Genomic DNA, 14,578 nt, shown 5'->3' with positions numbered 1-14,578 from the left:
TAATTTTTTTTTTTTTTTTGATATTATGTGGAGACATGACAATTCCCCTCACGATCAAAGTAATATATTGGACATGATGAAGATGTAGTAATATATTAGACATGATGAAGATATAAACTGGCCAAGCTTAAAAAAAAAATATTTAACATTATCATTAAATTTAATAAAATATTAATTATTATAAATATTTTTTATATAAAATAAAGTTATATTAATTATCAATTTTTTTTACTATTTAAAGTGTTTTAGAAAAATAATTTCATTTTTATGAAAGACATATTTTTTTAAAATCATTCTCAAAATATATTAATATATTTTAAAATAATTTTAAAAATATATAAATTTTTTTATTAACCTTTTTAATCATCATTTTAAAATATATTATTTTTTTAAAATGTTTAAAAACAAAATCCCCTCATGACACTAAAACTCTAACTCTAATTAAAAATCCTAACTTAGAAAATAAAAGTTATATACACATTAAATTACTCTTACAAACAAATCAACAAAATGAGAAGAGAGGCGATTGCCCCTTACTCCAGTCATTTTCTTTCTAATTTTATGGCGTTTAATTTATTTTTTTATCATCAAAATAAAATAATAGAATTTTAAAGAGGATGATTTGAACTTAAAAGTGAATGACCTTTATTTATTTATTTTTATCTATAATTACCTAAAGTTTAATCTTAAAGTTTATTAAAATTGAAGTGAACACTAATTAAATGTATTACAAAATACTCAGATTATTTTGATTGAATGTATTGTTAAAATGCACTTTGATTTTAAAGTCACATGCTCAAAAATCATGAATAAGTGTACCCCTCATTAAAAAATACTCCAAATTAATTATATTATATATATATATACATTAAATTATTTCTATAAACTAATTGGCTAAATGAACAAAATAAGGAGACAGGTGATTGCCCCCTTATACCACTTTCTTTGATTTTGGTTTATAATTGTCTTATCTTGATTTCTAATTGTGACCCTAAATTTATATGTTTTTCCTTCCTCGGATATCATGAAAGTCGGCAACAAAATGATCGGGTGAAACCCTTTTTTCCTCTTTTTCTTCCACGTATATTGGAAAACGCTCACTGTACATGGCAGCCAAATGGTAAGCAATGCAAAGAACAACCATTCCCAATATAATTCTTAGAGAAATGGATGATATGGAAGCTTCTAACACAACTAATTTGCCTTTCTGCAATTGTCTTTCAGATTATCGATACCGCTTACAAGCAGGAACCGGCGCCCTCGTCTTCCTGTGCCGCCTGCAAAACCCAGAGACAGAAATGCACTGAGAAATGTGTTGGGAATTTCTGATAATTCCAGAACAAAAATGAACAGAGAATAATGCTCTGTTTCTTAACACAGAGAAACTAAAAATGTTTTTGGGATGACAGAGTTCTACACACAAAAAGGAAACTTGTATTCATTAGCAATACTGACTGTTACAACAAAAAAAAAAAAAAAAAATCTTCCTCCAACAGAGGGGTTACACCAAGACTGCTTCAGAGGTAGTTCAAAACTTTGCTCTGTCTCTCCCTTAAAATTAACACTGTTGTGTGTGATTTTTTTTCTTTCACTTCTTACTTTTTACTGCTGTGCACTACATTTCATAATAAAATAACATTACATTTTTACTTGTATAGAAAAAAAACTACTCCCGTGAATTAAAAACAATAAAATTAAATTCTCCGCCAACATTCAACAACCGCAATAAATTTTCATTAATTACTTCACATGGATTTTTCTCCACGTCCATCCAATGCTTTTCAATCAGCCCTGCATCTGATCAGTCAAGCTAATTGGAGTTGCCACCACATTAAGACTCGTGAGGACGATATCCCTCCAACGGTATTGAGAAGCAGGCCATATAGTGACCCTTTGCAGACGCTTCAGATTCACCTTCAGAGAATGATCTTTCCTAATCATTCACTGTAGTGGTGTTGCAAGGGCATTCCAAAAGGCAACGACACAGATGGAGAGCCCGACTTTTTTTTTTAACAACTCCCTATGGAATTCTTCTTCCCCGCTGTACACTTCTCAAAAATTCTGCACACAACCCATTTATCATTCAACAACCGTAATAAATTTCATTAATTAATCGGACAGTTGTCAGAAAAATTGCACGGCCTCTTTTACCGCACTTTACGCGCCGGGGAAAGGTTGTATTTGCAAAACCACTCAGGGTACATGTCGACTGATGAGTGTGCTCGCTGCCCCCGGAGAATTACCACCATTCGGTAAAAAGCAATACGGGGAACTCGTGGTTTTGATGCTATAGTTGAAAGTATCATTTCAACACTCCCCTTTAATTTCAACTGCTGGGTTATCAGTCATACCCAGACATTTCCTCAAAAACTCAAAACTTTTCTGCCCCAATGGTTTGGTGAGAATATCTGCAACCTGCTCCTGAGTCCTGCAGTGTTCTAAAACAATTTCTCCATTGTTTACCAATTCCCTGATGTAATGAAACTTTGTGCCAATGTGTTTTGTTCTCTTATGAAACATAGAATTCTTGGATAATGCAATAGCTGAGCTATTGTCACAAAAAATCACAATTCCTTTTGCTTGCTCTTGGCATAAACTCCTTAACATCCTTCTCATCCAAATTGCTTGACACGCTGCTACTGTAGCTGCCACATATTCTGCCTCTGCTGTAGACAACGCTACAATAGGTTGCTTTTTAGAAGCCCATGAAATGGCTCCTGAACCCATGTGAAAAAATAACCGGATGTGCTTTTCCAATCATCTACACTTGCAACCCAATCACTGTTAGTGTATCCAATTAAATCTGAACATTCTGAAGCAGTATATAAAATGCCAAACCTTTTAGTACCTTTAACATACCTCAGAATCCTTTTTGCTGCCTGCTAATGTGCTTCTTTTGGCCTCTCCATGAATCTGGAAATCAAACTAACAGCATGCATTATATCCAGCCTAGTTGCAATCAAATACATGAGGCTACCAACTATGCTCTTGTACAAAGTAGGATCAAAATACTTGCTTTTGTCCTCTTTGCTGAGTTTTATTCCCATCACTATGGGACTGATTGCTGCTTTGCTCTCCTACATGTTAAATCTTTCCAACACTTCATTAACATATTTCGCTTGTGAGATAAAAATCCCATTTCCATTTTGTTCTACTTCTATTCCTAAGAAGTATCTCAACAAACCCATGTTAGTCATTTCAAATTCTTCTTTCATGACTGTTTTGAAATTTTCAATAAGGTAATCATCATTACCTGTGAAAATAACATCATCAACATATAACACAACAATTAGTATTTTACCATCCTTTTCTTTGATGTAGAGGGTGTGTTCTCCCTCACACTTTTCAAATCTATTTTCCAGTAGATAGGAATCTATCCTACTGTACCACGCTCTTGGTGCTTGCTTTAGCCCATAAAGAGCTTTCTTCAATCTGCACACTTTGTGCTCTTGGCCTTTCTTTTCATAGCCTAGAGGTTGTTCAATGTAAACCTCTTCCATTAACACTCCATTTAGGAATGTTGACTTCACGTCCATATGGTAAACTTTCCACTTGTTTTTTGCTACTATGGACAACACTGCTCTCACGGTTTCCATTCTAGCAACTAGTGAAAAAGTTTCCTCATAGTCTCTCCCATGCTGCTGTTTATATCCTTTGACAACAAGTCTTGCCTTGTGTCTTTCTATTTTGCCTTCAGAATTACTCTTGGTCTTGTAGACCCATTTAAATCCAATGACTTCTTTTCCTTTTGGTAGTTCAACTAAATCCCATGTCTTGTTTCTTTCTATGGCATTGATCTCCTCATCCATAGCTTCTATCCATTTCCTATCCTTAATTGCTTCTTTGAAATGAACAGGGTCTTCAACATGACAATATAAGGCAAACAAAGAGTTCATACTTTCATTTGTTGCCTCTTGTTCATAAATGTCACTTAAAGTTTTTAACTTCTTACCTGTTTCATTTGGTGTACAAGTGCTTGAAGAAGCACTTGAATTTCCTCCTTGTGGTGTGCTTAGAGAAGCACTTTCATTTCTCCTCAAGGGTGTCTCTTGCTGCCCTTGTGTTGGTGCTGCTGTTTGGGGATGTATTTCAGCCATCTCCTCATCATCTTCATCATGTGACAAAGAGTTTTTAACATTCACTGTTTTCTCTATGCTTCCATCCCAAGCTTCCTCCTCAATGAACTGAACATCTCTACTCACAATAAGCTTCTTGGTGGATGGGTTATACAACCTATAAGTTTTGGATTCCTCACTGTATCCAATGAAAATACATTTCTCCCCTTTGTTGTCCAACTTCTTCCTTAGTTGATCTGGAACGTGTGCATAAGCCACACATCCAAAAACTTTCATGTGGGTGACTCCTTGCTTTTTCCCACTCCATGCTTCTTCTGGCACTCTGTTCATGACTGCTTTTGTATGACATCTATTCAAAATGTATGCTGCACAGTGTACAACGTTAGCCCAATAATCATTTTGAAAATGCTTTGCCTTTAACATACTCCTCGCCATATCCATGATTGTTCTATTCTTCCTTTCGACAACTACATTTTGCTGCGGAGTGTATCTAGTGGTAAACTACTTATGAATTCCATTTTCTCTACAAAAACGTAGAAATTCTTTGGAGATATACTCACCTCCTCTATCAGTTGTTAAAACATTGATATGCAGCCCACTTTGGTTTTCTACAAGTGACTTGAAATTGAAAAATCTTTCAAACACTTCACTTTTGTTCTTCAGGAAATAAACCCAAGTTTTTCTAGTAAAATCATCAATAAATGTTAGCATATAGTGGCTACTTACAATTGATGGAGTTTGCATTGGTCCACATAAATCTGAGTGGACAATCTCTAAGGGTGCTTTTTCCCCTATGCTTTTCCCAGATGGAAAACTTTCTCTGTGTTGTTTCCCCAAGATACAACCTTCACAAAGGCTATTTGGTTTCTCTATCAATCGTAATCCTCTTACCATTCCTTTTCTATTCAACAAGTTAAGACCTCCAAAGTTGAGATGTCCAAATCTCAAGTGCCACAACCAATTTTCATCTTTTGGTTCGCTTTGGAAAGCCTCTTGTGTCACTGCTGCCATTTCTTCTCCATTTTTTAAATCTTCTTTCATTCTGAGAGGGAACATCTTGTTCCTTGTCATCTTCACTTCAGCAATACATTGTTTGCTGGGTGTTTTATCCATGATGGTGCATACATCATTCACAAAGAAAACATTGTACCCCTTTTGAATAAGTTGTCCAATACTTATGAGGTTACATTTCATTCCAGGAACATAATAAACATCTGCTATGGTTTTCTTTTCACCTTTCCTTGTTAAGACATTTACTTCTCCTTTTCCCATAATAGAAACTTTATTATCAGTCCCTAGTGTGACTTGTGACTTCACACTCTGATCTAACATAGAAAACAGGGCTATGTTTCCTGTCATATGGTTGCTGCAACCAGAGTCTAGAAACCATACATCTTCACTCTTTGCTTCAACCATATTATAGGCTAAAAAAAAATTATCTTGCCTGATATTTTCTCGAGTGAACTTTGCACTAGTTCTATTACTCATATCATGCTGCTTCTTCCTACATTCATTTTCATAATGCCCATATTTTTTACAATAATGACATTGGACATTGGCTTTATCATACCTTTGTCCTTCAGCATGATGTTGTCCACTTTGTTGGCTGTTACCTTGGCCTTGGTTCTGATTTGGATTGCTGCCTCTTCCTTGAGCATTTGTTGGACTGTTTCTTCCACCTTTGTTTTGGCTTCTGCCTCTTCCTCTCTTGTTTCCTCTACCTTAACCTCTTCCTCTTCCAAAGTACATCTGGGTCTTAAAGGCATGCTCTAGAGATGAGTTTTCGTTTCTACTCAATCTCTACTCATGTGCCATCAGTGATGCATGCAGTTCATCAAATGAGAAGTTTGTGAGATCCTTTGTCTCTTCTATGGTGGTGACAATCACATCGAACCTTGAGGGTAGGATCCTCAATAGTTTTTCCACAATCCTCCTTTCTTCAAGAATCTCTCCATGAGACCTTATCTGTATGACCAGACCAATCACATGTGTGAAGAATGAGTCGATATTATCTGACTCCATGCAGAGAGTCTCAAAATCTCTCCTCAGCAACTGTAGTTTTGTTGTCTTCACTTTCTCCATGCCTTCATAGGCTATCTTGAGAGTTTGCCATGCTTCTTTGGATCTCTTGGCTGCTGCTATCCGTGGAAACACACTTTCATGCACTACTTGATACAAAAAGTAGAGGGCTTTAGAATCCTTCTTCTTATTGCTCTTCAACAGATCTTTCTCTACCTGAGTTAAATTATTAAACTCATTTTCATCTGCTAGTTCTTCATAACCATCCTCAACAAATTCCCATAAGGCTTGGGAAGCAACCAAAGCTCTCATAGTTATTGCCCAATAGTCATAGTTTTTTCCATTAAATTGTGGGAGCTGAGTATTACAGATACCCATGCTAGTGTTGGCTCCAGCCATTCTTGCACTCTTAACTATGCTTCAAAATACTTGACTGTGTATTTAAAATAACTGATTGTCCTCAACAGTAACACAAAAAAAACTAACTTGAGAAATACCTTGGATTCTTTCTTGACTGAGTCTTCACTCTGCTGGAGAAGCTGCTGCAACAAGAAATCCTTCCTTCAGCTTCTTTGACACCTTCAAAGAGCCTGGACAAGCTCTGATACCATGTTGGGAATTTCTGATAATTCCAGAACAAAAACGAACAGAGAATAATGCTTTGTTTCTTAACACAGAGAAACTAAAAATGTTTTTGGGATGACAGAGTTGTACACACAAAAAAGAAACTTGTATTCATTAACAATACTGACTGTTACAAAAAAAAAAAAAAAAAAAAAATCTTCCTCCAACAAAGGGATTACACCAAGACTGCTTTAGAGGCAGTTCAAAACTTCACTCTGTCTCTCCCTTAAAATTAACACTGTTGTGTGTGATTTTTTTCTTTCACTTCTTACTTTTTACTGCTATGCACTACATTGCATAATAAAATAACATTACATTTTTACTTGTATAGAAAAAAAACTACTCCCGTGAATTAAAAACAATAAAATTAAATTCTCCGCCTACATTCAACAACCGCAGTAAATTTTCATTAATTACTTCACATGGATTTTGCTCCACATCCATCCAACGCTTTTCAATCAGCCCTGCATCCGATCAGTCAGGGTAATTGGAGTTGCCGCCACATTGAGACTCGTGAGGATGATATCCCTCCACCGGTATTGAGAAGCAGGCCATATCGTGACCCTTTGCAGACGCTTCAGATTCACCTTCAGAGGATGTTGTTTCCTGATCACTCGCTGCAGTGGTGTTGCAAGGGCATTCCAAAAGGCGACGGCACAGATGGAGAGCCCGGCTTTTTTGTTTAACAGCTCCCTATGGAATTCTTCTTCCCCGTTGTACTCTTCTCAAAAATTCTGCACACAACCCATTTATCATTCAACAACCGTAATAAATTTCATTAATTAATCGGACGGTTGTCGGCAAAATCGCACGGCCTCTTTTACCGCACTTTACGCGCCGGGGAAAGGTTGTATTTGCAAAACCGCTCAGGGTACGTGTCGGCTGATGAGTGTGCTCGCTGCCCCCGGAGAATTACCACCATTCGGTAAAAAGCGGTGCAGGGAACTGGCGGTTTTGACGTTGCAGTTGAAAGTAACATTTCAACAAAATGCATTATAGCGCCATATTTTCCGAAGGACGAGGCCAAAAAATTCATGTTGGTTCACAGAGTCTTCGGAAATGGCCATGTCATCAAATTACTGCAGGTTCAATTTATTTAATGTGCACTCTTCTTATTTAGATCTTTACTTTCATCAAAGGTTCAATGGATTTATGCAATTTTCAAAAAAAATTGCAATGGAAAGTGTTATTATATTTTTAAGAAATATAATAACATAACAAGAAATATATAACATAACATTTAACACCTAGTTCATATAAGAAAATATAACATATAACAATTTAGCAATATATATAATATAACAATAACAATGCAACAAGAAATATAATTTAACGAAGCTTAATTAACCACATGAATATATATAATGGAATTGATACAGATAAAGAAAAAAATTTAAAAATGTACAAGTTTTTCTTTCCTTAAATTTAAAACAACATAATATATATAAACCATAAAATTGTGGTCCAATATTGCAACTATTTAGGGAAAAATAACTACATTTAATATAATTTTATGTGTTTCATTCACATGAAATGTGTCTGTGGTAAATTTTCAAGAATGGTATCATGATATTTTATTGATAATTTCCATTGTTGTAGTTTTTTTTCTACTTTTCATTTATTTCAACTGCAATCGAGCTCTTATGACCAAATGACTATATCAGGCACATATAACATCTCCTTGGTAGTCTTGGAAAAAATTGTGGTCTTTACATTTCGTTACTTCTTTAAGGAAATGCCCTAATAATGCCACTAAACCAATTGGATATGTATAATGGAAGGATCTTTATACTATCATAACAATGTGCTTTTGACTTAGTGCATCACAATAAATAATAAGACTCTTTCTCTATATTATCTTATGGTGCAATGACAACAAATACACCACCTTCTCTAACCATATCAGAAAGATGATCAAATTTTTTGTAAATAACAACCACTTCATTATCTATCTCCTCATCAGTAAATTTTGGAAGTGGGGAAAATTGTATTAGTTCTTCATGTATCCATGGTTTGACATATTTGTTATTATGGTTTACACACTCAATGGTGGAGTCGATATCATCAATACATGCAGAACAAAAGCAAAAGTACTTTCATTTTTGAATTGAGAATCTATTTATCATTTTCTCACTTCTAAGGGAGTGCAAACCTCTTGTTCCATGTATTGGTTTACAATTATATGACTTTAATCTATTAACATCACCCAACCAAATATTCCAAAAGTACCTGCTGGACAAAAAATCTCATGTAGGTGAAATTTAATGATTTTTAAATATATCATTTCGATACAAACACACACACACACACAACTACATATACACTTACCTATGCACATGAGCCATCCTTGGATTTGATATATGGCTTAAATTTTGACTGCGCCAGTGAACAATATCATTTGAATCTACAAGTCTGGAAGCCTCTCAATTCAATTGATGCTTCCTAAGTGCACATTTTACACATGCCTCAACACAATCATGCTCTCCTTTTCCATGACCTATCTCAAATAAATTCCATGTATGACGAATGTCAATTTTTTTACGAAGGCAAACCAACCAGAGGAATGATCGTGATGTTTTAAATTGGCCAACACAATCATCTCACCATACTCAATGTTCTTTAAAAGTGATCTTTCTTTCCTTTAAATTCTTATAAATAATATCAAAACAATGTTGAAAAAAATGTATCGTGTGTATGATCATTATTGATTTAGAAATGGTACTCTTTAATCACTTCATGACTATGTTCATTACTATCAGAACCATCGATACCAAGCTCTGCATGTCTATACAAAATTTGCATGAGTATAGAGACATATTTTGAATGATAATATTCACTTTGTATTTCCATTTGTGGAGTGAATGTGTAATTCTCATCAAAATTAACAACTGACAATATCATTCCCTTTGGGAACACATCACATGATTGTTTGAACAGTAAGTCTTGTTGTTTCACTCTATGAGAGCGATTGATGTATTTATATATTTTCTCCCTGAAATTCTCCATAAAAAATGTCACAAAAATGTTGTCTTCAGGTAAATTAATCTTTCTTGATGTTAACATTGAATTTGCAATGGTAGTGTATGTAATATATTCATATCTTCTCCACTTTACAGTGACATTTGACAATTGAAAATCATTCAGATCAATGGGATACTTAGCATCAAAGAGTGCCAAATGAGAACACTTTTTGCATTTTCTTCCACCAACACATTCTTTCTTATAAAATAATTGGTCATTTTCTCAACCACATAATATATTAGATAAAAATTCATGAACACTAGAAGGAGCGGGGTCATTGGACCAATAATTTACACCAAATTTTAGAATTGTCTCGTAATATGCTTGGAATTCTACATGGTATCGACAACAACATGTGTCATGAATAGTCACAGGCCTGACATACCATGGTTTAATCTTCACAAATGTGGAAAGGGAAATATTCACATCAACATTACTCTCCATAAAATTATGAAATAACTCCACTTGAATGACCTCTGTTACTTGTTTGGGATGATCTTCATAATTCCCTGTAAATATGTGATGTTGCAAAACATCATTTTCATTTGGTAACAGATGAGAATTCAAAATCTGAAATGCTTTCACCTTGTCTCTCACATTATCTGCATGTTTATATTAGCCCAACATGCAAGCTCATTGTTCTCATCTACTTGAATCCTAAAATTTTTATTCCTTCATAAATATTTTCTTAATGTTTTATATATTCTTGCTGCCACTTACAACAATGAATGTGATGCAGTTCATTTTTTGACAATACTTTTTAACAATGCTCTACGAGAAGTTTTTCCCTCGTGAGATCGATTTTTGCAAGTGTGCAAAGGGTCAATGTCATATTTTTTAATACCAACTAATTTACCCACACCTATTTGGAATCTCTAATGCCCAATAATGGAACAAGATCTCTTAAAGATTTATGTTTGAAAAGTCTATGTAATATTTGAGCTTGTGCTATGATTGATTTACCTTGAAAAACCATTTTTATCATCTTATTTACTTTATTTCGAATTGTTTGTTCGTTCATTGATGGCCCAATTTCATTAAAGACAATGTTCTTATATCTTCCAATTAATTTTCGTATTTTTCTAGATGTGGCAGGATCTTGTTGTGGGTTGGATGTTGTCCCCTGCATAAATTTGTATTTTTTACTTGACATGTATGTACATTGAACATTATTAAAATAGATCATAATGATGATTTTGAAATATAATTTAATATAAATATTACAATTTATTCAAAATTTAAACATTAATTGACTCACCAGTAGTATTGATATTCTCTTTGTCAAGCTCCTTGACATCTCTCATTTCCTAACCATTTTCATATAAATCCACATTTCTTTCAAACTCCCTATTTTTTATCCTCACATCTTCTTCAAGCTCTCTATTTGGTATTCTCTTTGTCAAGCTCCTTGACATCTCTCATTTCCTAACCATTTTCATATAAATCCACATTTCTTTCAAACTCCCTATTTTTTATCCTCACGTCTTCTTCAAGCTCTCTATTTGGTACCTTCGCATCTCCTTCAGGCTCTCTACGTCCACGAAAAATCTGGATTTTTCTAACCCTGTTGTCCACTAGCTAGGCTTGACCCCAAGGGCTTCGGGGAGAATGGACCCTGTGACCTCCCGATGGCGAGGCACTAATTTTGACCAACTGAACTAACCCTTGGGGCTTAGTGTTCTCCTCTTTTATTTTTTATTTTAATTTCTCATTTTTTTTCCTTTAAATCAGTTCTAATGTGATCGTACTTTCATTTACAATTCTTTGGTTTCCCATGCTCTGAAATTCAGAAATCTAAAATCTAATTCTAAAACAGCATAAGTCAATTCAATATTTTAATACTATAGATGATTCAAGGCAAATTCAAATATATCAAAACTTATTTTTTTAATGATGATTCGTAATTTAATATAAAATAAATTTCTATATATCTTCTTGTTTAGAATATATATATATATATATATATATATATATTCAAAATATCTTTTTTCATAAAAAAAAATCTTAATATTTAATTTCCATAGTAAAGCAATAAAACAAAGCTTCTTCTCTCCTGCAAATATATATATATATATATATATATATATATATAATCTCTTTTTTTTCCTTATAAAAAGACAATATTTGTACCCTCACAAAAAAAACATTCAAAATATCTTTTTTATAATAAATATATATATATATATATATGATCTCCATAGCAAAAACTAACAATACTTAATTTTCATAAGAAAACAACAAAAATAAATTCCTTTATTTCAATAAGGAAAAAAGAAATTTCCTTTTCCCCATATCAAAAAAACTTCCCTTCAATAGAAATTTTTGCCAAAGGTAAACTTGGTGGTTTTCTCCAAAGATGAGCTCAATGAACTTGGTGGTTTTCACTTTACAATTTACAAGTTGTGGTCTCAATCGAAACGTTCGCTCATAAAATAATCATGTCAGTCAACGGAAAGAATCTTTGCACAAACTCTCAAACGAGAGTTTATAAATCTTACGTCTGAGAGTTTTCAAGGAGAGAAACTCTCGCCCAAGATTTTATACAACTCTCGGCTGATAGTATGGGAAAGAATGATTCTCTGCCCAAACTCTCAGCTAATTGTGTTTGCAAGGGCAGATTCTCCGTTAGAACTCTCAGACGAGAGTTTTTAAATTGTTAACCTCATGTAGTTAAAGCCGACCAGAGTTGCGAAAAACTCTCAGCGAATGGTTATAATTTTGTCGGTCAAGAGATTTTTGCAACTCTTCCGAAATATTGCGAAAAACTCTCAGCGAATGGTTATAATTTTGTCGGTCAAGAGATTTTTGCAACTCTTGCCCGAAATATTTTCTCGGCCAACGATTGCTAGTCAACGAAAAGTAGAAAAAAAAATCGGCCATTTTAAGGAAATAGCCAGTTCATAGGAGTCAAATCCCTGTGAAATTTTGGAGTTAGTTGATGCCTTTGTACCATTGGATTCAACTTTGAATCTAGTTTCGAATTATATAAGTTTTATTTATTTTGGTGAAGAAATGATATTTATTAATAAATTTATACTAAATTGTGTCATTGTAAATTTTGAGACTTCTGAAAATTATCTGAAATGAAAAATCAATAACTTCAAAATCGAAGCACCAAAACATTTGAAAATTCACTTGGTACTTACTCTGGGAGTCCTCTTTAAAACAATATTTTCAGCAGAATCATTGATGACCGCATTAAAATGAAAATAGATGGATGGCCGAAAGTGTTGAAAAATCACCATTTTTTTGTCTTACCCTATTGCATTAAATGATTAAACATAGTGATTAAATATGAAAAATTATCGAAAATAGTCTAGGTTAGAGTGCAGTCTGTGTAGATTATGATGTCATAATTTTTTTTCCCAAAATGAATTACCATCTCTATAAACCATGGTAAATACTGAAACCACTTATTATACTTTCATGAAAATTTCATGTATATGTATTCAAAATTTACCAAATTTCTCCAACTATATGTCCATCATAATTTGTTTTGAAATATAAGTAAAAAGGCAAGACAATTCTCTAAAAATATTGTTTCTACTGCAAAGCAAAAATCTCAAAGAAAATATAAACTTCTAGCAACTAAAGTTGAAAAAAAAAAAAAAAAAATCACAAAGTTTTATGTCAAAAACAAGCTAAAAGTGTTTCCCAATTTCACATTTTCATCTTTATAGTTAAGTAATTACCAAAAATTATTTAAAATGCTTACAAGGAGAGTCAACCCACCTAGATCCACATAGATGTCACAACTTCTTTGCTCATGCTATGCCAATATTGCAACGTGCATTAACTGGAATGGCCAGTATAGCTTGCAACAATTGGAATGACCTATGTGGAGATGGAAAGTGGAATCCTAGTGCTCAACTTCGTGTGATCAAGTTTCTGAGAATAATTATCCAAATTTAAAATGTTGGTGTAATGGGAAAGTTTTAGATATTTCAAGCTTTGGTTTTCCATATTTTGAAGGGAAGGTTTATATTATAGTAGAAGGACGTAGCATGTTGTAGAAAAATGAGTTCCAATAAAATATAGAATGACAACAATGTAGAAAGCCATGGAGTAAGCTTATGTCGGAAAGCAAAAGCAGAAGGCCACGTGAAGCAAGAGGTTTATCTCTTCATAATGGTAGAATCAAGCAGAAGAAGAAGGTGAAGGTGATGAGTGCCCATACGATAATCATACACGTAATCTTGAGAAGGCAACATAATGTTTTAGGATTTTGGCGGATGCTTTTTGTCCCTGATGAATAGCCAATCTTATTTGAACCTGTCATGCTAAGGCTCCAACACTTTCCCCAGTAGAGAGGGTAGATAGGCTACATTAATCATTTCTTTAGAATACTCAAATATGAATACAAAAAATAAATGAAATATATGATGTGTGTGGGGAAGGTCATTGCTTCGACCCACACAACATGGTAGGTATTTCTAGCACATCCTGAACTTGGCCTGCCACATGGGTGGACGGGAAATGCCTGACATTTTCTTTCCTCACAAAACAAAGCGTGTTTTGTGTGGGGAGGGGAGAATGATGCCGAACATTTCCCTTCCACTCACGCAACCATTTAAGCGATGCCTAACATCACCCTCCTCCACTCCATATACTAGATAAGTGTTTTGTTAATGTATTGTAGTGTGTATTTATTTTTCAATTTTTTAAAATGTTTTAACTAAATTTTACTTTTTCTTTTTTAAGTTTCTATGTTTTTATTTTTTCAAGTTTTATGTGTCTTCCAGAGATGACTACAGGTTACAAGTTTAACTTTCGCCTTGAGAAACCGCGATGTGGGGGCATTTAAGCCGTCAAAATCACCCGGGGATCACACATGGCCT

Source organism: Pinus tabuliformis, chromosome 9, assembly GCF_031772625.1.
Source record: "Pinus tabuliformis cultivar Carrire ecotype Pingquan chromosome 9, CPIR1, whole genome shotgun sequence".
Lineage (NCBI taxonomy): Eukaryota > Viridiplantae > Streptophyta > Pinopsida > Pinales > Pinaceae > Pinus > Pinus tabuliformis.
The sequence above is the reverse complement of the archived record's forward strand: the minus strand, read 5'-3'. Positions refer to the sequence as shown.